Source organism: Canis lupus, chromosome 7 (genome assembly GCF_003254725.2).
Source record: "Canis lupus dingo isolate Sandy chromosome 7, ASM325472v2, whole genome shotgun sequence".
NCBI classification, from domain to species: Eukaryota; Metazoa; Chordata; class Mammalia; order Carnivora; family Canidae; genus Canis; species Canis lupus.
This window is the reverse complement of record NC_064249.1, coordinates 17,577,280-17,602,726: the sequence shown is the minus strand read 5'-3', so window position 1 is coordinate 17,602,726 and position 25,447 is coordinate 17,577,280. Positions and strand designations below refer to the sequence as shown.

Sequence of the window (25,447 nt, the reverse complement as noted above, 5' to 3'; positions counted from 1 at the left end):
CTGGAATTCAGGGTTTTTTTTTTTTTTTTTTTTTAGATTTATTATTTAGTTTTAGTGGAGGAGTGATAGAGGGAGAAAGAGAGAATCTCACTCAGACTACCTGCTGAATGTGGAGCCTGACTTAGTGCTCAATCCCATGACCCTGAGATAATGACCTAAGTGGAAATCAAGAGTCAATTGTTTAACCAACTGAGTCATGCAGGCACCCCTAGAATTTAGATTTAAGCTTTATCGTCTTGCGTAAGTTTTGTTTTATTTTGTTTTAACATGCACATGCATGTTTTCATGCATGTGCATGAGGGGCAGAGGGAGAGAGAAAGAGAGAAGCTTAAGCAGTCTCCATGTCTATGCAGAGCCCAATGTGGGGCTTGATCTCATGACCCTGAGATCATGACCTGAGCCAAAATCAAGAGCCAATGCAGCCATTGGGTAAGTAATTCTAACCCAAGTGCCAACTTCCTCATCTGTGAAGTGGGGACAATATGATAACATATACTTTAGAAGACTGTCATGGAGAGCACATGAGATAATGCATAGAGAAACACTTTTGAAAGAATAACGTGATATATAAATTGTATTTATTATCATTAACGCAATGAAAAGAATCACTCCAATGGCATCCACTTGTATCTCCACTAAAAGCTAAGAAAAAAAATACTAAGTCATTTAATTTTCATAGCCTGACAAATGCAAAAGATAGTTCTTTATTCTCTTCCAAGATGTCCTAACTAAACTTGCAATTATATGCAGTTTCATTTTCAACTGATATTGATTAAATGCCTATTATGTACATACTAGGCATGTCTATGGGCACTATCTTATTCAGTTTATTAGTCATAAAAATAGTGTCCTACAATTTATCAACATGTGAAAATAACTCAAAAACTTTTGTACCTTGATTCCACTCTTAACATTTTATCCTAAGGAAATCATCAGAGATGGCACCCAGATTTATATATAAAATGCTTTTTGTAGCCTTATTCAAAACCAAAATATTGGGAACAACCAAAATAAACACATTAAAAGGATTTTTCAAAAAATGATTATTTAATACTATTTAGTTGTTAAAAACATTTTCAGAGAGGGATGCTTGGGTGGCTCAGTGGTTGAGCATCTCCCTTAGGCCCAGGGTGTGATCCTGGGGTCCTGGGATCGAGTCCCACATCGGGCTCCCTACAAGGAGCTTGCTTCTCCCTCAGCCTGTGTCTCTGCCTCTTTCTCTCTCTCTCTCTCTCTGGGTCTCTCATGAATAAATGAATAAATCTTTAAAAAAAAACATTTTCAGAGATTATTTTATTTTATTTTATTTTCCAGAGATTATTTTATCACATGAGAAAATATATATAATGTAATGTATCAGGAATAAGATTACTATCAAAAAAACCCATAAAAACAAAACAAAACAAAAGAATAAGATTACTATCTAAACATTATAATTGTAATTTTCTTTAAAAATCTGAATTAGAAAAAAAAATAGCTAGAAGGAAATATACCAAAATGTTAATAATGATTATTTCTGGAGGGATACTCTTAGGGATGACTCTTCACATACTTTACTGGGTTCTAAAGTGTTCACAATGAATGTGCAATTCTGCTTTCAGTTTTCCTTTTGGATGCCAGAACACATTCTGAATTGAATTAATCATAATCTTTGACTTAGCAAATACTCTTCTCATTGGTCCATGCATATTCATCTCTATTAATTTATTTATTAACAGTGCTCATAAACCCAATAACCAATATAAAAGCTAGTATTCAAACAAAAGTTAACATCGAGGTATGGATCCTCTACCATTTACCATTTTCCCTGCCCAAAATAACCACCTTCCCAAATCTCATAATCCCATTGTTTTCTTTTTAAAGCTGTATCTAATTGGTTTATAGCCCTAAACAGCATGTATTTTTTATTATTGTGGCTTTAAGTCTTTTAAGAGGGTAGCATGCTATATATTATGTTTAGGACTTTTTTTTTTAAGATTTTATTTATTTATTCATGAGAGTCACACACACACACACACAGAGAGAGAGAGAGGCAGAGACATAGGCAGAGGGAAAAGCAGGCTTCATGCAGGAAGCCTGATGTGGGACTCGATCCCAGGACCCCAGGATCACGCCCTGAGCCAAAGGCAGATGCTCAACCTCTGAGCCACCCAGGCGCCCCTGTTCTATGACTTTTTTCACTTAATACTGTGTTGCTAAAGTTCATTCATATCAATGCATGTCCCTGGAGCTCATCTCTCTTTTGACGACTATATAATATTCCATTGTGTGAAGATATTATTGTTTATTCTGTAGGCTATTTCCAGACTCTTCCTGATACGAAGAGCCTGACTATGACTACTTTTTTGTTTTGTTTTTCTTTTGTTTTTTTAAGATTTATTTATTTATTTATTTATTCATGATAGACAGAGAGAGAGAGAGAGAGGCAGAGACACAGGCAGAGGGAGAAGCAGGCTCCATGCAGGGAGCCCGACGCGGGACTCAATCCCGGGACTCCAGGATCTCTCCCTGGTCCAAAGGCAGGCGCCAAACTGCTGAGCCACCCAGGGATCCCGTCAAGTAAGTTTTTTAGGGAAGCTGACCTTTAAGCTAAGTGGTAAGGAATGAGTATGAATGAGTTGGCTTGGTTAAGAGGCCAGGAAGGATATTCAGGGCAGATGGAAGGGTAGAGGAGGCGGGATGAACAAAGCCCGAGAGTGCAGAAACCACAGACTGTGCACTGTTGAAGCCTAGCAAGGGAGATCAGGAGCAGCAGAAGATGCTGCATGGGTGGGTCCTGGACCGCCACGTATATGCCATGTTGTACATGTCTTCCCAGTGCCCCTGTGTAATAATTTCTCTTGGATGTATATGTGGGAGTAGTACTGCTTACCATAGGGTATGTGAAAGTTTACCTTTAAAAGATACTGTTGGGATCCCTGGGTGGCGCAGCAGTTTGGCGCCTGCCTTTGGCCCAGGGCGCGATCCTGGAGACCCGGGATCAAATCCCACGTCAGGCTCCCGGTGCATGGAGCCTGCTTCTCCCCCTGCTATGTCTCTGCCTCTCTCTTTCTCTGTATGACTATCACAAATAAATTAAAAAATAAAAAAATAAAAAATAAAATAAAAGATACTGTCTGAGTGTTTTTACAAAGTAGTTGCATCAGTCAATCTATATTCCCACCGGCAGTGTATAAGAGATCGTAGACATCTGTGTCCTTACCAGCATTTGGTACCGCTCACATATTATTGCTTTTATATTCAAGAGAAGAAGAATGTTTCTAAAAACAAGAACAAAAACAAAACTGCCTTGCCCTCCTTTCCCCCAAATTCTGGGAAAGATTTGGGGCACAGGAGGCGGTGAATAAAACCATTCCTCCACCAACAGCTTTTCAAAACCTTCCAGTTCTGGAAACCCTCCCTTAGCAATGAAGTGGAAACAGTGCGGGGGTTGTGAGAAGGTAGAGAAACTGCAGCATTTTGTGTCATGGGGACTCTTTCCAACAGATGATGAAATTATTCTGCAGGTCTGAATTAGAAACCTCTCTCACGTTCTCCCCCTCTCTCTCTTTGCTCCCTCTCGCCCTCTCCTGAGATACATACACGGGACCAGACATACCATTTTCATTCCCTGTACTATGTTCCCAAAACATTCTCTTTGCAACCCTCTTTGCAAATATCAGAGACCTGACCTGCTTTCTAATGGTTTCTTTTTCCTGACTGCAGAGAAACAACCCACCAGGTATGCTAAGTGGGGCAAGGGGTTCCCTGCACAAGCTCTGCAAAGAAAAAGAAATTCAGCTCTGCGAGCGTTGGAAAGCCTATTTCAATAGTGGCACACTGCTTGCCTCTCCTTTCAGACCTCAGCCCTGGTTTCTATCACTTTGCAGTTGCCTGGAACGTGCGTGATACAGAGCCGCAGATGGACATGAGGATGTGTGAGGTGCCCATCAATTCTGAGAAAGGTAGGCAGCCCATTCTCAAATATACACAAAAGAACCAGGATGAGCTTAAGGGCCAAATTGGTTCCCAGCCTGGAGTTATCATTCAGCCTCGAGGGTGGCCCCTGGAGGCGGATCTCCAGGGCAATTTCACAAGGTACATCAGCCAGCCACAGGACGGTGGTTTTCCCAATTAGTTTTAGCAAGGTCCTCTCAGGGCTCTGGAGAAAGTAGGAGAGTCAGGGAGGCAGTTAACAGCCCAGCTTATTTTTAGATAGAAATAGAGTAGCTTCAAAATATGCTATTTAGTGTATTTGGTTTCAAAATTAATTTGCTTATGAATAAGTTTCCTCTATTGTAAAGAGAGTTTGGAAACCACCGTAAGTGTTTAGACCTTGCGATCTAAGAGAAATAGAGGTGTAGACTTGAGCTACCCTTTGGAGCAGCAGAGCTGCCATGGAATGAGGTTGGATGTGGATTCTGTGTTGCAGGAGGCAGATCCACGTGATTTCAAAACCAACCAAGCACGAAACAAGGTTTGAATCTTCTGATAAACATCAAGGAGGCAGACCCAAGCCTCTTACTCCAATATGAGGAAGATTAGGGGATCCCTGGGTGGCTCAGCTGTTTAGCGCCTGCCTTCAGCCCAGGGTGTGATTCTGAGGTCCTGGGATCGAGTCCCACGTTGGGTTCCCTGCATGGAGACTGCTTCTCCCTCTGCCTGTGTCTCTGCCTCTCTCTCTCTCTGTCTCTCATGAATAAATAAATAAATAAAATCTTTTTTAAAAATGAGGAAAATTAACGAGGAGAAATAAACAGTGCCGATTTTGTTCACCATTGTTATTTCTGTGCCTAGGACAGTACCTGACACATATGGGTATTAACAAGTATTTAATGAAGGAAAACAAGAAAGATGAAGGCAAGAATATCATGTGGGAAGGGCCAAAAGTCTCTTGACAAAATAGTTATAAGACTTTTCCAAAACTAAACATGCACAAATGCACATGAACACATGGTGCATGTGCACACACTCACGGGGACATGCCCCCCCCCCCAAACATGAACCTCTTGTTTTTCACCAGAGAGTGAAAAGAAAGATTCAGAAATGACAGTTAACAAACATGAACTTCCACTAGAGAAAAAAGCCCAACAACACATCTGCGACACATCCCATTTCAATCAGCATTGGTTCCTTGAACCTTCCAGGAAAAATTGGTTGTGAAATGAGCCTGTAAGAATTGAATGAGCTAAAAAAAAAAAAAAAAAAAGAATTGAATGAGCTCACCTGCTATCTCGAGTTGTAAATTGATAAATTACATTTTTAAAGAGCATATGGCAAAAATGATTTGGGCTTTGCCGTAATGGATTCTAAACCATTCAATCTGAAGATAGAGAAGTAAAAGCTCCACACTTGGTCCCTGACCATCCTCTGAAATCACCAGTGCATAAGAAGGCACTCTCTGTGCTTAACAGTAGGAAGGGTTGAGTAGGTGGGAAAGCAGGAATTTTTTGCAAGGATCAAAAAGAGGCTGTAAATCAGCACATATTTTAAATAAAGGGCATAAAACATTGCTCCATTTGGTACCCTCTTTGACTAAAAAAGAAAGCTGTATATTTTCAAGAAACCATACTTAACCGACTCCAACTCTGAGGCAGTACAGAATGCTGGTTCATTATAAGGATCAGTTACTGAGCTTCTATTTTGAGTGTAAGCAGTGAAATCCAGAAATTGGTTTCAATCCATGGAATGAAAGGTTGAGAAAGCCTCAACATAGGGACCAGAGACTGTCTTATCTTTTGTTCATAAGAGAATCCTGTCCAACTGACAGAGAGGCTGTGAATGTTCCCTGGGCCTGGAAGTAGACAGAGTAGCCCTGGAGATTTCAGGCTGACCCTCACCAGGAAGGAAATAAGCACAGCATTTACAAAATGTGTTTAGTAAACCCATAGGGCAGCAGTTTGAGTCAGGGAGTCAACTCCATTCATTGTGCTTTCCAGTGGGTTTGAACTGGTAACTTGCCCTGGACCCTACCAGCCAGAGGAGGCCGCAAACAATCCCTTGGGAAAGAAATCTTTATTAGATTATTACAGTTTTTTAAGGTTTTAAAATAAACTAAAGTCTATGAGAAGACATGACCAAAATTCAATTGGAGAGAAGCCTGTGATCCATAAATTTTAAGACATTTGTGCTGAAGGAGAAGAGTTGGGAAAAGAGAGGTGTCAGTCTGGCTTTGAGCTTCCGTGTTCACACTCAGCCAGTTCGTGCCTGGCTGATTACGTCCCCACGATCTTACCTCATTCGAGGCTCTAACTGCCAAACCCTGGGCCTCCCACAAAGATTTGGTTCTTTTGGATGCAGTAATAAGTTTATTTAAGATTTAAAGCCAATAAATTCTCAAGTTGACCCCTTCCAAATTCTACTAATCCATGGTCTCGGCAGCTTAGCCAAAGTTTGTGTCACTGCTATTTCCCCTGCCTCAACAAACCAGGAACACGTGGGTGTGACTTGCACCCACCCAAACATGAAACGCATAGAACTCCTCATTCACTGTTTACGAGTTCCTAGGCTGTGCCAGGCACTTTCCTGGGTCCTGGGGAAACAGCAGTGAACAAAGTAAAGTTCCAATCCCCATGAAGCTTCCTTTCTAGCTTTACTCAACAATTCACTGATGGAATTAGGGAGGAGCAGAATACTTCTTGAGGGACCAGGCATGGTTTTATTATTTTATTTTATTTTTTTAAAAAGATTCTTTTTTTGTTTTTTAAAAAAGATTCTACTTATTTATTCATGAAAGACACTGAGAGAGAGGCAGAGACACAGGCAGAGGAAGAAGCAGGCCCCCTGCAGGGAGCCCGATGTGGGACTCGATCTGAGGATCCCGGGATCCCAACCAGAGCCAAAGGCAGATGCTCAACCACTGAGGCCCCCCCCCAGGTGCCCCCCAGGCATGGTTTTAAAACACCCAGAGATCACGTTTGTAAAAAGTCACCCAGATGACTAGATACTCTCTTGCTGCGCCTTGTTCTGCTTAACTCCTCAATCCACTAGATCAATCGTGGGCACAAACAAGCCCCAGCACAGCTTCAACGGGGCCAAAGAGGAGGGGGACATTATCTACCCGACCCCAGACCTTCATCGTTAGATAAGTGGAGAAGAATTCGTTATGATACAATGTTGACACCAACTGTAGGGATAAATTTCCCCCAGAGAGTCTCCATTTTCAGAGTCTCCTTATCTGTAGATTTTCTATGGAAGGATTTTAGCTGCAGAAGTTGCAAATAAGCAGGACATTTCCCAGAGAGAGCTTCAGATTAGACCGGGGCTCAAGATGTGCAGTAAGAACGCCAGGACCTCTTGATGGACGGGTCATGGAAAGTCTGGATCAGAGCAGCAGCTGCCAGAGAAGGAGCAGATAAAAACAGCAAGACTGTTTGAGAGAAGTTTCCAGCTACAGTTAATGTCTCCCCATGAAAAAAAAAAAAAAAAAAAAAAAAGTCTCACCATGCAAGTGGAATTGAGAGGTCCGATAGGCTAAAATGAAGAGTTTTTTGTGCTTTGGCCGGTAGACGTTCATTCATTCATGACAGGATAGAATCATTTCAGCCAATAGGTGGAGGAAAGGCTTGGATGCCATGGATGGAGGAGGAAATTGGTTATGATAAGGCAGCAAGAGCCCCTGGGAGTAGACCCCACGAAGAATGAGAGTACTCACTTCCTACCTGGCTTCTCTGCCTCGTACTCCCTCCTACACCCCACTCGCTTGTACAATTAACACTCCCAGGCTTAAAATCCTTTCACAGCACCATTATCACCTGCACAGTAAATGTCACACTTCTTAGCACCGACATCCCATCCTACCCAAACCCGAGTTCCAGCTATTTGCATAACTGCCACTCTTCGCCACTGGATTAGTCCCCAGCAGACGTCATCCCTTAAAGGAATGTACCATGTCTTATTTGACATTTTATGTCACCCCAACTTCTATCAATTCCAATATGGTGCTCAACTCATGTAGTAGCACAAATGGAAAAATAAGTTAAGTGAGAGATGGATGAATGAACCAAGGAATGACACCAATCCTGTCTTTGTAACAGCGGATTTCTGGGTCCCAAAATGGCTCTTGAAGATAATCTATAAATTTTCCTTTGTGAAGTGTCTCATCAAGTGGAAAGAATCTCTGTCTAAATCCAACCTCCTGTTGTTGCTTAGTCACCACTGAAGTGTTTTATTTTTGAACTTTGAGTTACCTTGATGTTTCCTCATTATAACTAGACAAGGTCAAGTGGTATGAAGATCTCTGGAATCTCTCTCGGGGATGTGACGACCATGGTGTCTGGAAGCACAATCGGTCAGGGCGGTGCCAAGACATAACACGTGTCTGGTTCTGTCAAATCTGAGTCATGCTTGTGGGAGCAACGGAGTCACTGGGATGATAATCGACTTTGCTCAGCGATTCCCCCGTTGGCACATTTATTTTAGCTCTCCGGGCAGAGCTGGAGACTCGCTCTACTAATTCACTATGACGTTGTTTTCTAATTAGGTGTCTTGACACAGCAGGCGTTCGGCCTTGAGCGTCTCCTTCGTTGCTTTAATGTGCCAGCAGGCCGACTTGGAGCTGCCTGGTCTTCCCATGTGGTACCATTACCTGTGGTGTAAAAGGGGACACAGGTAAGTGCCCCGCCCAGGGTGTGGCACCTGGGGGGGGTCTTCCAGAAATGTTTGTGACACTCCCCTCTTCCTTCGTCTGTGCCCACTGCCCTTTTGGTGCTTCAGTTAACCTCAGGGATCACATTCCACCTTTGGAAGCCTTCGATTTTTCTTCATCCCAGAAGACAGTCCAGTGATTCTACAAACAGGTACTGGGTGGATTCTGAAAATAATAATAACGGCCCGATGGAATGACTGCTCTCTAGGTGCCAGGTGTTTCAGTCCCCTTTCCTTTTCTCCTCACGGTCACCCCACGGAATGGACATTTCTACTCTGTTTTTCGGAGGAAGAAACCCTAAGGGAGAAGTCAAGTACTGACGTAAGGGGGTGGGGGTGAGGAGGAGCAATGGACAAGAACCCACATCTGCCTTTCCCCAAAACTCTTGGTCTTCACCCCCACCCCTACCACCCCCACCCCTACCACCCTCCCCACCACCAAGCAGGCTCTGAGCCCTCAGCACTGCCCTGGGGACTTGAGGGTCACAAAGATGCAGAAGCCACAGCCCTGTCCTAAAAAGCATTCTTCCTGGCTGCAAGAAATGTGACCCCGGATGTGAAGTGGCAACACACCCTGAGAGCCTGGAGATTTCCAGCCCCAGCACCTCGCCTTTCCTCACCCCTTCCTCTGGGAGGGCCCCTGGCAGCCCCACCTGGAGGGGGGGAGGGGAGGAAGAACTTGTGGCTACAAGAGCCCGCCCGAGCCCTCCCCTCCGGGCACACCCCTACCCCCTCTCCAACCGCCCTCCCCCACCTTGGTCCCCGCCCCCCCCAGCTGAGAAGGAGGAGGAGGCCTCCTGGGGCCTGGCTTTTTTATATTTTTCCAAATACAAATCGTGTGTATCACATTGTCTCGTTATAGTCGGAATACATGCTGATGCATTAATTATGGAAAATATAGAAACTGTAAGAAAAATCTTTACTTCCCATTGTTCGGAGGTGACTGCTATTAAAACATTTTTCCTTTTTTTTTCCCTCAGTGTTTTATTATTTGCCTTTCTTTCTTCTTTCTTTCTTTCTTTCTTTCTTTCTTTCTTTCTTTCTTTCTTTCTTCTTTCTTTCTTTCTTTCTTTCTTTCTTTTTTCTTTCTTCTTTCTTCTTTCTTTCTTTCTTTCTTTTTTCTTTCTTTCTTCTTTCTTTCTTTCTTTCTTTCTTTCTTTCTTTCTTTCTTTCTTCCTTCCTTCCTTCCTTCCTTCCTTCTCTTTCTTTCTTTTTACAGAATTGGCATGGGTATTGCACATTTCCATTTTTAATGTGTACTATATCATGAACATTTTACTGTGACATCAAATAATTCCTAATGCATTGGAGAATTAATGGTCGCTTTTAAATTTTCTTTGCAAGGTGGTTCATAACTTTTGTAGTAGAAAAAAATATACTTAAAAGAACCTCACTGTGTATTAAAAATGTCTTTGTGCACTGCTTTGGGAGGATGCACTGCTTTGCCCAGCAGGGGTAGTGTCCTGTGTTTTATGTGTAGCTCAGGCCAAGTGGAGGGTGATAATCCCCAGGAAAAATCATGACATAGAAATTGAAATAGGGATAGTTGGTTTTCTTAGGACTAGATGAGATCAGGTATGTGATGGTCCCCGTGACAGCATGGGCCATACGGAGTGCCCAGTAATGACCAAATTCTGTCGTCAGGGATGATGGAAAGAAAAGAGGATGGGGTGCCTTAAAGAATTGGAGGCTAGCCCTGCCTGTGTGGTGCTGGATCTGGCTCCTACAGGCTCTCACAAGCCAATTGTTAAATATTCAGAGACTTTCAAGCAGGTTGTTAAATGTTCTGAAGCCATGAGTAGGTTGAAATCTGTTGTAGTGGGAGTATTTATACCACAGAAATGGCAAATCAGCAAATGCTACAAATCAGAGCTATTTATTTGCTGATTTATTTATTGATTTATAAAAGATTTTTATTTATTCATGAGAGACATAGAGACACAGAGAGGCAGAGATACAGGCAGAGGGAGAAGCAGGCCCCATGCAGGGAGCCTGATGCAGGACTCGATCCTGGATCTCCAGGATCACACCCTGGGCCAATGAAAGGCGCTAAACTGCTGAGCCACCCAGGAATCCCCCTATTTGCTGATTTATTTATGTATTTTTCCAGTGCACCATTGGTAGAGACAATCCAAAGACTGGCTGTGTTGCTGCTGCTTTTTCCTTTTTTTTTTTTTTTTTTTTTTTTTTAAGATTTATTTCTTTGTTTTGAGAGAGTGCACAAGCTGGGGTAGGGGCAGAGGGAGAGGGAGAACCTCCAGCAGACTCCCCACTAAGGGTGGAGCCACAATGTGGGGCTCCATCCCAGGACCCTGAGGTCATGACTTACACCGAAATCAAGAGCTGGATGCACAACTAATTAACCACAACCCCCCACCCCCCACCCCCCAGCCTGGGCGCCGCAGGCGGTGCTGCTTCTGAGGGTGGTTGAGGCCTGTGGAAAATGCCCCGAAGGACTTGTGTAGCATTAGTGGATGTTGTAAAGGTGGTATGTGAACAACAGGAGCTGGAATTCCTGGTCTGATTGCTGCTGCTTCCGCTGGAAGCAAGAATAAGAAAGCATACCCGGTGGGGAACTAGAAGGGCAAGCCAGAAGAGTTGTTGATTATTCTCCTAAAACAGAAATAACTGGGTTGGAGGAGGAGACAGCAGGAGATGAGGGCGCGCCATCCAGAATGGCACGGACCTGTGAGCGTGAGCCAATAGGAAGGTCAGGGGTGGAGAGACATCCCTGCCGAGGGAAGGCTAAGGAAAGTGGTAGAAATATGAGCGCACACAGAGGCACCCTGCCGACCTGCCAGGCCTCGAAGAGCAAAGACCAGAGGCCTCGATCTGATCGGTCGTGTGCCAGAGGGGTGTGCTCATCTCTGATCCACCTCCTCCATCTGGCAGGTAAGGAATTAGGGGAAGGTAAGGAATTTCCCCCAATTCCAGAATCAGGGACGTTGGACTCCCAGGCTCAGAGTTCTTTCTCAAACTGCCACTGCCCGATTTATTATGGGTAATAAACTCATGGTCTCATAAAAATGGATGGAGTTTCAGGGATTTCAAACAGAAAAACAAAAGCATAAAGATCCTGTACTGACCTAGTTCGTATGGGCTGTTGTAACAAGAATACCGTAGATGAGGGCATCTTATAAACACCAGGAATTTATTTTTCGGAGTTCTGGAGGCTGGGAAGTCCAAGATCAAGGCGCCTGCAGATTTGGTGTCTGCTGAGGACCTGTGTCCTATTCCATAGACATCTGTCTTTATGTTGGCCCTCACATGGTGGAAGGGGCTAGGGATTTTTCTAGAGTCTCTTTTATAGTCTCATTCAGGAGGGCTCCACCCTCATGACTTCATCATTCCTCAAAGGCCCCACCTCCAAATACCATCACCTTGGAGGCTGGTTAGGATTTCAACATATGAATTGGGGTTGGCAGAAACAGGCCTTGCGCTTTGGGACTGTGGACACAGAGCAGGGTGAGGACCTAGTGAAATTCTTCGAATTTCCTTCGGTTAGAGAAAACAGGTTCTCATGCGGGTGTTTTGTAAAAGCAAAGTGGCCGATTTCGAACTTTCAGGAAGCTGGGAATGCTGTTTGCTGTACCCCATTTCATGTTTGAAGGTTTTCCCAGGAAGGCTCTACTCTCCTGTACTATGGACAGAAAGAAGACACCAGGAAAGGCAATGGTGGTTTTTAGATATTAACTAGAAACCGGTTTGTCATTGGAAATGGAAACTCCATCCAGGTCTACCAAATACTCTATTAATACCCGAATTAGGGGGGCCTGCGTGGCTTAGTGGCTGAGGGATTGCCTTCAACTCAGGTCGTGATCCCAGGGTCCTGGGATCAAGTCCTGTATCAGGCTCACAGGGAGCCTGCTTCTCTCTCTGCCTGGGTCTCTGCCTCTCTTTCTGTGTCTCTCATGAATAAATAAATAATATCTTTTAAAAAAAACAACAAATTAAGAAGACCTTCAGCCTCCTGGCTCGTGACAGGAACATGGCCCCAGTAGTGACTTGTGAGAACCCCCCACTCCCGGGTGCTTAGGGACAGGCCAATCTTCTCCCCGTTCTGTGCTCTGCACATCCACCACTGTGGCTGTGCCCTACACCCTTCACCTCACAGTCTGGGTTCTCTGGAAGCAGAAAGGAGGACAGAGTTTGGGCTGTAAGCTGTTTATTTGAGAGCAACACTATGGAAGATGAAGGGTGGATGGGGCACCCCATAAGAGAGCCCCCAACCAGATGGAAAATCTCTGCAAAAGGTTTTTATCCAAGTGTCCTGTGTCACAAAGCAGGATTCCTAGAAGCTGCTTCGCTCAGACCCCAGGGCAGAGATGCCCAGAGAAGCAAGGACCAAGGTGAGGCGGTCCTGGGCAGGAAAGGTGGACACCGTGGGTAAGGGCCCCTGGAGGCTGAGGCTAACTGCCCTCCTGCGGGGAGGCACAGCTTGGTTTTCTGCTCCATCCCAATCAGGGAGCAGCCTCCTTAATACCCCTTCAGTCTTGCTTCTCTCTCTCTCTCTTTTTTTAAAGATTTTATTTATTTATTCATGAGAGACACACAGAGAGAAAGGCAAAGACATAGGCAGAGGGAGAAGAAGAGGGGCTTCCCCATGCAGAGCCCAATGTGGGACTTGATCCCAGGACAGGGATCACACCCTGAGCCAAAGGCAGATGCTCAACTGCTGAGCCACCCGGGCATCCCAGTCTTGCTGCTCTTAAGAGGGGTCTTCTGAAGGGCTGAGGGACATCAGAAGGAGGTAGGATCCAGTAGGGAATATGTCCTAACCAGTGTTGGGTGTCACCACTTTCAGAGAGAATAGGTACAGGTGGGCCTGTCTTAGGGGCTCTTTTTTTTTTTTTTTAATTTTATTTATTTATTCATGAGAGACACAGAGAGAGAGGCAGAGACATAGGCAGAGGAAGAAGCAGCCTCCCTGTGGGGAGCCCGATGTGGGACTCGATCCCAGGACCCTGGGATCACGACTTGAACCAAAGGCAGATGCTCAACCACTGAGCCACCCAGGCCTCCCTGCCTCTTGGGGACTCTTACCTCTGTAAGAGTAAGATAATAAGGTCCTGTGGCCTGGCTCCCCTGGCTGGCGGCTCAGCCCTGTGTGCTACCTTCTGTCCAGGACTGCCTGCCAGAGAGGGAGGCCAGCAGAAAAGAAAATAGAATCAGGCTGCATTTCTGGTCCTAGGATCCACCCCTAGGCAGCACTATTCAAAGTGGAAGGATCACCCCCTTCATGGGGGCCCCCATTTTCTGTCCACAAGGTGGTGGTGGAGTGAGGGAAGATCCATCTCGCAGTGACTTCTCATCAGCAAATTCCGGGTTGTTAAATCTCACAAAATAGTCTGTTTGAGCTGCCCTGATACAGTCCATTTCTTTTTTACTATCTCACACTTGCAATTTGCTCTTCTAAGCACCTCTCTTCCCTGCCTCCCAGCTCTGTATGTCTTGCAAACAATGCTTAAAAAATCCCCAGCAGTTTATGTGGACGGTTTATGACAGAGTGCATTCTAAAGTCATTGGGAAAAGAGAAATATAAATATTTCTAAACATGAGTAAATGCAGACATGCATTCGCATCTCCTACAGACCACTTAGCTTCTTAGTAAAAAATATTTACATTAGGGATAGGAATGATGTCACAATTTTCTTTGAATGAGCTTTATGAAACCAAAGGGTCTGATACACATGGTTTTCCCAGAACAAAAGGATAGTGTATGCAAGGTGAATTTGAATTTCAATCTTTTCAGGAAAAAGTAGCTTACAATTTAAAAATCACTCTTTTCCTCCCCTTTTACTCACTAAATTAAAAAATAATAATAATTAGGAAGCAAATACTAGCTACTGGATGCCATTAGAAATTCAAATAACTTTTTTTTTTTTTTTTTTAAGTGAGCTCCACGCTGGCACGGGACTCAAAGTCAAGATGCTGAGATCAAGAGTTGGACACTCAACCTACTGGGCCACCCCGCTCTCCCTAGAGATCCAAATAACTTTTCAAAGTAAGAAATAAAACTGACTAAAATGAAAATAACTTACATGAGAAAGCCCTAAAAAGTTTAAAGCAGAAGAAAACTATAGTCCAATCATACCCATAAATATTACTACAGAAATGTTGAAGGAGGGGCACCTAGGTGGCTCAGTGGTTGAGCGTCTGCTTTCAACTCAGGTCATGATCCCAGGGTCCTGGGATCAAGTCACACATCAGGCTCCCCATAGAGAGTCTGCTTCTCCCTCTGCCTATGTCTCTGCCTCTCTCTCTTTGTGTCTCTCATGAATAAACAAATAAAATCTTAAAAAAAAAAAAAAGAAATGTTGAAGGAAAAAAGAGCAAATAGAACAATTAAACATATAAAAAAAAAAAAAAAAGGGATCCCTGGGTGGCACAGCGGTTTAGTGCCTGCCTTTGGCCCAGGGCGCGATCCTGGAGACCCGGGATCAAATCCCATGTCGGGCTCCTCCAGGTGCATGGAGCCTGCTTCTTCCCTCTGCCTATGTCTCTGCCTCCCTCTCTCTCTCTGTGTGTGACTATCATAAATAAAAATTAAAAAAAAAAGAACAATTAAACATAAAATTATGTTCTTGAACCAAGTAGGGATTATTCTAGGAATATGAGAATGATTTAATATCAATAAATCTATCAACATAGTTCATAACAATCAATATATTAAAGCACATTTTTAGTAAAAAAAATAACCATCCTCTAAGAAAAATATAAATAGAAGGAATTTAAATATATCAATAAACAAATACCTATAGCTATCAATAGCAAACATCATTAAAATAGTGAAATGAAAATACTATTTTCATTAAAATCAGGAACAGAAAACACATGCTCATTATCACCATTATAATTTTGAAATTTTAGTAAATGCAAGACAATAATAACTTGAAACATTTTGTATAAATATTGGAAGAAATAAAATGTGTCACTCTTTAGTAATGTAATTTTATGCCAAAAGAATCCCCCAAAACATTAAAACTATAGAACTAACAATAAGAGTTTGTAGTGGGGGGCACCTTGCTGTCTCAGTCAACGGAGCATATGACTTCTGATCCCAGAGGGTATGTGAGTTCAAGCACCATTTTGGATATAGAAATTACTTGGAAATAAAATCTTTAAAAAGAAAGGAAAAAAGAAAAAGAAAATTTTGTAGAAAAAAAAAAGAAAAAGAAAATTTTGTAGGCTATAGACAGGGAAAGTACAAGATCCATATGATGTGAGCTATATTTTATCAAATGACCTAAACAAAATTAAAAAGAGAAACAATCAAAAGGCTAGTATGGAAGGGAAAACTTAACATCATAAAAATGCTATTTTCCAAAAAATGTTATTTTCCTCAATAATAACATGCATAATGAATAGAATTCTAATTAGAATTTAAGTAGAGTTTTTACTTAATGGGATACATATTCTTAAAATCCATTGGGAGATTAAATGTCCAAGAATAGCCATAAAATAATGAGGAAAGGATAGTAAGGAGGGCTTCTTTACCAGAAAATAAATATTTGCTAATGCCACTGTAATACAAGCAGGACATTATAGCATAGGAATTTTTAAAAATCAATAAAATCCCTGAAACAGCATAAAGAGCCCAGAAAATAGATCTCAGTAAACATAGCCATATAACATACCATATGAAAAGGTAATATTTTAATCCAGTAGGGAAAGAAAGGTTGATACTGTAATAAATGGTGCTGGCACCGTGTGCTTCTATCTAGAAAAAAGTAAAGTTGGATCTGTATCTCACATCACATTCAAAAATGAAGTTTTGATTTTATGAACCCCTAAAATAATAAAAAGAAAGCTTTAATAGAAATTTTGGCATGCATATTAAACCTATGTGTTGTGGAGAGTATTTTTATTATTAAGACAGGAAAACCAGAAGCCATATATATGCATATATGAATGACACTGATAAGATAAATTTGTTTATTGGGGTCCACAGAATGGAGCCCCCCCCCCTCCCCCAGTGGCCCAGCCCACATCATGAATTTCAACCTAAGTCAGCCTGGACTTCTGGGAGACACCTGTCAAGGAAATCTAACACACTAATCACAATCCTCCAACTCAGCTTTAGCTGGTTTACTTTACCCTGGGCAGTAAGACCTGCTAGGCTTCTCAGGAAACCTCTGAGCTAGCCAATCATGCTGTCTCCAAGTCTGTCTTTGGATCTAAGGCTTGCTCTTGCCCATAATTCCTCGGGAAGAGTGTTCAGTGCTTGTGAGGCACTGCACTCCCTCTCATCCATGGGTTGTTTTCCTTTGAATCAAGGACATCAAACTCATTTCTAAATTGTTTTTGTTTTGTCATTTGACAGCACAAAATTTAAAACTTGGTTAAAAAAGGCCATACACAAAATCAAAAGACAGATGATACGATTAAGGGAAAATATTTGCAAGAAAGATTATAAATAAAGAATTTATAGTTAATACCAACCACGTCAAAGATCTGCAGATTAAGGGTCAAAAGGCAGTCCAATAGAAAAAGTGGGTTAGAGATACAAATACATAGTTTTTGGAAAAGCATTTCCAAAAATCCATGAATGCATGAGACGGTGGAGCCTAGAGTAGCGATTAGAGTGGTTAAGCTTTTCTAAAGAGACAGACTAGCTGGTAGTGTGACCTTGGCCAAGTTATTGAACTTCCCTGTGCCCCAGTTATATCATCTTATAAATGGAGATACTCGACATACCTGTCTCACAGGATTGTTTCAGAGTTAAGAGTCATCATATGCAAAGTGCTCCATACGGTATGTGGCGCATAGTAAGCCCAGTGCAGAGTAAGGCATTATGTTAAGTATTGGCTGATGTTATGAGTTAAGGAAATGCAAATTAGGCTAACAGAGCAATAGCACTCCTTACCCATCGGGTCGGCAAACATTAAAAGAACGACTACAATAAATAAATAAATAAATAAATAAATAAATAAATAAATAAATAAATAAATAAAAGAACGACTACACTGCTGGTGGGAATTCACTGGAATTCATCAAAAGGGAGTTGATTACTAGTGGAAACATGGAATGGCATGATCATTTTAGGAGTGCCTTCTGACAATATCTCTAAGCATTTTAAGTCCATCTAATCACTTTTTTTATTTTTTTATTTATTTATGATAGTCACAGAGAGAGAGAGAGAGAGAGAGAGGCAGAGACACAGGCAGAGGGAGAAGCAGGCTCCATGCACCGGGAGCCCGACGTGGGATTCGATCCCGGGTCTCCAGGATCGTGCCCTGGGCCAAAGGCAGGCGCCAAACCACTGCGCCACCCAGGGATCCCTATCTAATGCCTTTTGACTCAGCAATTCAACTCCTGGGAGTCTATCCTGTAGGACTAAAGCCACTAGTACAAGGATAGTCACTGCAGCCTTGTTTGTGTTGGCAAACAACATTAAATAAAATGAGGACCTATCAAAAGGGGAAGGATTGAGTAAAATCATGGCATATTCCCAACTTTGAAATATTATGCAATCTTTAAACAGAATAACTTTGAGCCTTGCCAATTGACTTGGAGAGATTTTCACATTATGTTTTTAAGCGATTAAGCAAACTTTAGAGAAAGTATGGGGAGAAAACACTTTTGTAAAGCAAATATTGGCACCCTTAAACACATATACGTGTGTTTGTATATTGATATATAGACATGAGAACGTTAGAAAGACTGCACACAGTGTTTGTTAATTGAGTGTCTGATTTTATTACATGTTCTGCTTATATATATATATTAATAAATTTAAACTTAAAGAAGTATGAGGGAGAGGATTGAAATTATCTGAAATTCCACCATCTGGAGATTCTCACCATTAACATTTTAGAGATCATCTTTCATCTATCTTTTTGCACAAATTCACAATTTTATGTAGATGAGGCATGTAATCTTGTGATGCAAGAAATGGGGGTGATATTTGTGCTATTTGGCGATGCCTGGGTGGCTCAGTGGGTTGAGTGTCCAACTCTTGATCTTGACTCAGGTCATGAACTCGGTCATGGAATCGAGGCCCAAGTTGGCTCTACATTGAGCACAGAGTCTGCTTGAGATTCCTTCTCTCCCTCTCCTTCTGCCTCTCCCCGCTGGCTCACATACTTTCTCTAAATTTTTTTTAAAAACTTTTTTAACTTAAGAAAAGAAAGAAATATACATTTGGTCTACAATCAGGTAATTGGCACAAGAAATTCTAAAAATTTTATTTCTAGAGTGGCAGGAGTGAGAGGGGCAACTTTCGTTATTCATAATAAGCTTCTTTCAACCCTACCTGAGTCTATGCTAATAGACTAATAGTCTATGCTAATAGTCTAATGCTAAGGTGACCTAAGGAGAGCCCTTAGATAGTTTTGTGGTAGGTGCCGGTTGCCAGGAGAACCAAGCAGCAATTACAGGGTTAGAACTTTCAAGCCTTCTCCAACTCCAGGAAGGGGAGAGGGGTTAGAATTGAGTTAATTAACAGCCACCAATGATTTAATCAATCATGGCTAAGTACTGGAACCTCTATAGAAACCATAAACACTGAGGTTCAGAAAGAGCTTCTGGATTGGTGAATGTATCCTATGCCAAGAAGGTGATGCATCCCAAAATTCACAGAGACAGAAGAAGTTCCTGTGCTCAGGACCCTTCCAGACTTTGTCCTATGTATACTTTGCCTTCATCTGGTTGTTCATTTGGATCCTTTATAGTACACTGATAATAGTAAGTGCAATGTTTCCCTGAGTTCTGCGAGAGCCCTTAGGAGCAAATTATAAAGCCTCATGTAGAAAGGATCATGGAAACCCCCAATTTGTAGCTACATTGAACTGAAGTGTGGATAACCTGGGTCTCACCACTTGTGATTGGTGTCTGAAGTTGGGGGCAGTCTTGTGGAATTGAGCCCTTAACTGAGGTAGGGTTTGCACTAACAGAGTTGTGTCAGAATTGAATTAAAGTGTAGGATACCAGGACGCCTGGGTGGCTCAGTAGTTTGGCACCTGCCTCCAGCCCAGGGTGTGATGCTGGAGTCCCAGGGTCAAGTCCCACATCGAGCTCCCTGTATGGTGCCTGCTTCTCCTCAGAGCCTATGCCTCTGCCTCTCTTTCTCTCTCTCTCTCTCTCTCTCTCTGTCTCTTATGAATAAATAAAAAAAAATCTTTAAAAAAATTGTAGGATACCTAGCTGATGTCTGCAGAGAATTGGAGAATTGCTTGGTGTGGAAACCCCACCCATTTAGGAGTGTTATGTGTCAAAACAGATCCTAGTAGGGCAAATGCTATTTTTTTTTTTATCATGTATTCCTTTGTGAGGGGATCCCAACAAAATCTCACACTGAATCTTATGGTGCCAGAAGGGACCCAGAGTCAGGAGATGCTGAGAAGTGATGGCCCTTGTCACTCATCAGCTCCATGAATGGGAGCAAGTCATTTCACTTCTCGGGGTCCAGTTCCTCCATAAAGTGGAGCTGTCAGTAGATGATGTCTGAGGCTTCTTTCTGCTTTGGAATTCAGTGCTCCTGTTCTGTTGGCCGTGAGAAAGTCAGTATGATGTACAGGCGGCTTTAGAATCAGACAGCCCAGGGGTGGTAGAAAGGGAGGTGGGCAGGGGGTGGGGGTGACTTGGTGACGGGCACTGAGGGGAGCACTTGATGGGATGAGCACTGGGTGTTATTCTATATGTTGGCAAATTGAACACCAATAAAAAATAAATTTATTTATCTTTTTTTTTAAGATTTTTTTATTTATTCATGAAAGACACAGAGACAGAGAGAGAGGCAGAAACACATGCAGAGGGAAAAGCAGGCTCCATGCAGGGAGCCCGAAGTGGGACTCAATCCCGGGTCTCCAGGATCACACCCTAGGCCGAAGGTGGTGCTAAACCGCTGAGCCACCCAGGCTGCCCAAAAAATAAATTTATTAAAAAAAAAAAAAAAAAAAAAGAATCAGACAGCCCTAAAGTTCAACGCCGAGGTTGATGTTACCGCACACCTTTGGGCTAGGAGGTCACACTAATAATGAAATGCCTCGCCGGAATTTCAACAACAGGGAAATCATTTCAAAAACAGAGAAATAATAATTATATTGGAAAATTGTAAAGATTGGAAAATAAAGTGCTGAACACAGCAAGTAGCATTCTTTTTCAGACCTAATGCGACCTGAGAGACTAATTATTTTTTAATAAACAAATTAAAGGACATTATATTATGCCTAAGTGACTACTTTGTCATTTTAAGGTGAAACAGTTTAAATAGGATATGAATTTCCACGGGGGAAAAAAAAATCAGCAAATGATGAAACAGAGCCCTTTGCAGTTTTTTGAGAGAGCTCACGTCAGACTGGTTTAATCATGGAACTTTGCTATTTTGGAGGGCTTTGTCCAGGTCTAGCCAGACACCACCCAGACAGGTGCTGCTACCAGACAGGTGCTACTATGATAAAGCCTTCCTGGGTTTCAGCAAAATGAAGAGAGTTTTGCTAAGTTTAAACACAGAGCAAAGAGCAATTTTCTTTAAGCTAAAAATATGAATTTATTTGGAAATAGCAGAGGAATGGCCATTTGGGACAGGCAAGCGATGGAAGCACAGGCCGGTCCAAAGAGACACAGGGAAGGTCAGCTTTTTACTAAGTTTCAGGAGGAAACCGGGGACGGTTGTTCTGAACAAAAGAAAGGAGAGTTAGGTTGTGGCGGTTTCCCATTGGCTGTAAGTGGTGGTTGATGCCTGTTGCCAGGGCAGGGAGGGATCTTCCTTCCTTTTCTTAAAAGCAGGAGAAAGGCTGGCTCAGTCTGGCTGGCTCAGTCGCAGGAGCACATGATCTTGGGGGTCCTGAGTTCAAGCCCCACTTGGAGCTTGTAGAGATTACCTAAAATAAATATACAAATAAGTAAACTAAAAAACAAAAAAGCAGTAGGTAAAATTCCTGTGTGAAAAATGTCTTTCCCTGTTGAAATAATTCTTATCTCCTGCCTGCTGGTTCTGCGGGCAGCAAGGAGAGCTCATGGGGGAGAGCTCCCCCCTGCAGGGCTCCCGGCTCCATTTTAAATGAGGTTTCTTTTATTTATTTTTATCGGTTACATTTTCTCCCCTGTGCTAATGCTGCCCATAAAACTGAAAGGAAAAAAGAAAAATTGTGATAGGATTTCAGCAACCGGGACATTTTAGAAATGCAGAACCTGGGCTGAAGAAATGGAATAAAATGAAGGAAACCATCATTTTCTACTGATGCTGCCATCGTTGGGTGCCTGCAGGGCCACATGGTGCCCTGGGAGCAGAGCTACTTCATTTCTTATCCATTATGACTCTTTCCGTGAGGGATTCCCGAACCAGCCTGTCCAAGAACGTCCTTCAGTGTTAAGTCAGTGATTCAGTCAGAATCTGAAATATTCTTATAGGGAAAATCAAGAAAGATTAGATTAGAAAGTTGCCTCTTTGTGGGGGCGCCTGGGTGGCTCAGTCAGACTCTTGACACTGGCTCAGGTCATGATCTCAGGGTCGGGGGATAGAGCCCCTAGTTGGGCTCCACACTCAGCAGGGGGTCTGCTTCTCTCCCTGACCCCCCTCGTTCTCCCCCCCTCGTTCTTGCACACGCACTCTCTCTCTCCCCACTCTCTATCAAATAAATAAATAAATCTTAAAAAAAAGTTGCATCATTGCAGACTCAATATTGGATCTTCAGCTTCTTTGTATCATTAAAAATACAATTCTTTAAAAACTAAAAACACTGCACAAATAGGAGGTATTATTTTGAACTGACCAAGAGTCATGGTTTGGGGAAAGCCCAAGGGGAATATTAAATAGGGTGGAAGAATTTGGGATGTGATTTTTTTCTTCATGACATGAATTTATATTGTTTATTATGTGCAGAAGACAGGAGGTATAGTCTGGGTTGGGATGACTCTGTCTTACCAGGTGCCAGCATGAGGTGTGGAAAAGCACCGTTCTTTCTACTTACGAAGACAGCTGCTCTGGCTAGGCCAGGACGATTTTTTTCCCCTGCAGAGCTGTGTCTTAGGAGTGACTGTGTTGGATTTGCCATAGTGGAATTCGGCTGTCCCTGAGGAATTTTTTTCTAAGAGTCTCCCTTTGTTTTGTGTTCTGTTTCCAGTTGGATCACCAGCCTTTGGCCTTGAATGAAAAGCCCCAACCAGAGGGCCTCATCAACCAGAGGGTTGATGTGTAGACGAACGAATCATTTGTTTTTAATTTATTTCCCTTCCTGACACACATACTCTGAATTGAAATGACATCAAAAGTATCAATCTGAAAAAGAGGAAGAGAATTAGTGGGGTTTGCTCTATTTAAAAAGTCTTGGGGTGCCTGGGTGGCTCAGTCAGTTAAATGTCTGCCTTCAGTTTGGGTCATGATCCCAGGTTCCTGGGATCAAGCCCTGCATGGGCTCCATGCTCAGTGAGGAGTCTGCTGCTCCTTCTCCCTCTGCACCTCCCCCTGCTGGCGCATTCTCTCTCTCTCTCTCTCTCTCTCTCTCTCTCTCAAATACATAAAATTTTAAAATCCTTAAAAATATATATATATGTCTTTATTCTAGAGTATTAAGAGCAGGCAGGGCCATGGAAAGAGCAGATGACTAGGTGATAAGAACTGATCAAATTTGATTTCTAGTTTTGTTTCATCTTTAATCTATAATAGTAACAGCTAAAATGAGTGTGCCATGCCCAGTTTATAAATTCCTTTAGCGTGCACTAATGACGCCTCGTGGCAGCGTAATGACACAGATACCACCATGATCCTCCATTTTACAGATAAGAAGACTGAGGGCCGGAGAGACTGACTTTCCCCAGGTTTTCCAGTTAACAAGAGGCAGAGCTTGAAATCAAGTTTAGGTGTTCTGACTTCAAAGTCCTTGTCCTACCATTAAAGAAGACCCGAAACTGTGGAATCCTTGAGCTGGTAGGGACTTTGGAGACCTGCTGGTCCAGCATTTGCTTGGTTCTGCAGGATGTTAACCCAGGTCCCCCCAGTGAAGTTTGAGAACTGGCAGGTTAAAGGATGTAAAACAGATTTCTTGACCACAGAATGTCCCGGAGCCTTTATTAAGCTAATGGATCTTGATGCTTTTGCTAATCTTAGTTGGCGATGGATTTCTTCTAGGGCAGCGTCTACTTAAGACCCACAACCTCGGCCCCTAGCCCATTGAGGTGAGGCTCCCCGTATGGTGTGTTGCCTGAGTGAGCAGAACTAGGGCAACACCATGGTTTTCAACGAAACTATGAAGAGTGATGGAGCTTCTTCTGGCTCTTGGGCTGCCTCCCTGTTAATGTTGCTTGTCATCCTAGAGCCCCTCAAGCCACACACTGTGTGAGCCACAGTCCCTGCGGGAGGGCTTCACCTTGGCCTTCCAGGTTTCCTTACTGATACCTGCTCTCATCTCAGTCCCCGGTGTTCTGGGCTCCGTCATGAGGTGTCTTGGAGGGCACTCTCTGCATCACCCAGGTGTAGATCCTGACTCTGCTGCTCACTATCTGCCTTATTCCTTGTTTCTGTGTGTTAGTTTCCCCATTAGCAGAAGGGGGCTAAACAGTATCTGTTTCATAGGGTCCTGTAAAGATTCAATGAGGTCATCCACGTAAAGCCCTCTGCTTACTGCCTGGTCCCTAGCAGGTGTTCAAAAAACTCACACGATGGTTATTATCATCTTAGCCTGGACACTAAGTATTTGCAGATGATATGTAGGCCACCTTCCATTAACTTCTCCAGAATGCCAGGCAGCTATGGAGCTTGCAGAGTTGCCGTTGTTGAGTGGTGTCTTGACGTCATGCCCTCTGCACGTTCGTGGGGTGCTACAGGTTTGGAAAAGTGGTTAGGTACCTTCCACTGGGATGGTCCTACATCCCTGTGTGCTGGATGGTGACTTCTTCGTGACACGTTCCTTTCAGAATCAAGTTCTGAGAAGGATGTTTTGTATCTCTTTATGATCTTGATGGTGGTTCTTCCCTCATTTTGGCTTAGAGCTAAATTTTTTAAAAATTTATTTATTTATTCATGAGACACACAGAAGAAAGGCAGAAACATAGGCAGAGGGAGAAGCAGGTTCCCTGTGGGGAACAATGAGAGCCATCCCAGGACCTTGGGATCACACCCTGAGCCAAAGGCAGACACTGAACCACTGAGCCACCCAGGTACCCTGACTTAGAGCTAAATTTTGCCTCAAATTTTCGTTGTTTCACCCCCTCATTTTAGCCTTTTTCCCCCTCTTTTGATCTGTGCCTTGCATATTCCTGAGTTTCTGTTTGTTTCTTTTTGTATTTTAAAATTTAATTTTTTAAAAAATATTTTCTTTATTTATTTGAAAGAGACAGAGCATGAGTAGGGGGGAGGAGCAGGGGGAGAGGGTGAAGCAGACTCCCTGGTGATCAGGGAGCCTGACATGGGGCTCCAATCCTACGACTCCGAGATCATGACCTGAGCCAAGGGCAGACTTAACCGACCAGGCCACCCAGGCACCCCATACGTGGGCTATCTATAATAAGAACAAGTCATTCTTATTAAGCAATAGTTAATCCATTTTCTATACTGTGCAGTGTACCAGTTCATAATTCTTCAAAAACCAAAGAAGTGTTTCAGTATAAGTTAATAACCCCTGTCATTTCATGAATATTTACGGTGTGCCCAGAAAGAGACTGATGTGCGTTTTCTCTATTTCTCACAGCATGTTGGCACGTTGGGTAACATCATCTCCATTTTAAACAAAAGAAAACAGAAAGCTCGGAGAAGGGAAGTGTCTTCCTCAGATTCATCCAGCTGGTAGGTGGTGGGTTAGAGATTTGAGTCCTGAAAGGTCTAATTACTCTTCATAAGCTCTTCAGCACATTGTGTTCCCCCTCACACACAATCAAGAACTTT

General features: G+C 42.8%; 1 long non-coding RNA gene across 5 annotated transcripts in view; it reads left to right on the top strand.

Moving 5' to 3' along the window:
* The first annotated feature begins 3,583 nt into the window (after positions 1 to 3,583).
* Positions 3,584 to 25,447, top strand: part of LOC112648243 (uncharacterized) — a 43,271-nt gene continuing 21,407 nt past the window's right edge. For 3 of the 5 annotated variants that reach the window (XR_007411883.1, XR_007411881.1, XR_004817394.2), the window contains exons 1-2: positions 8,205 to 8,589; positions 25,254 to 25,348. This is a non-coding gene — a long non-coding RNA (uncharacterized LOC112648243). Of the gene's footprint in view, positions 3,722 to 3,869; positions 3,945 to 8,204; positions 8,590 to 14,519; positions 14,630 to 25,253; positions 25,349 to 25,447 lie in introns of those variants that run through there. The other 2 variants (XR_007411884.1, XR_007411882.1) reach the window with 2 other exon arrangements.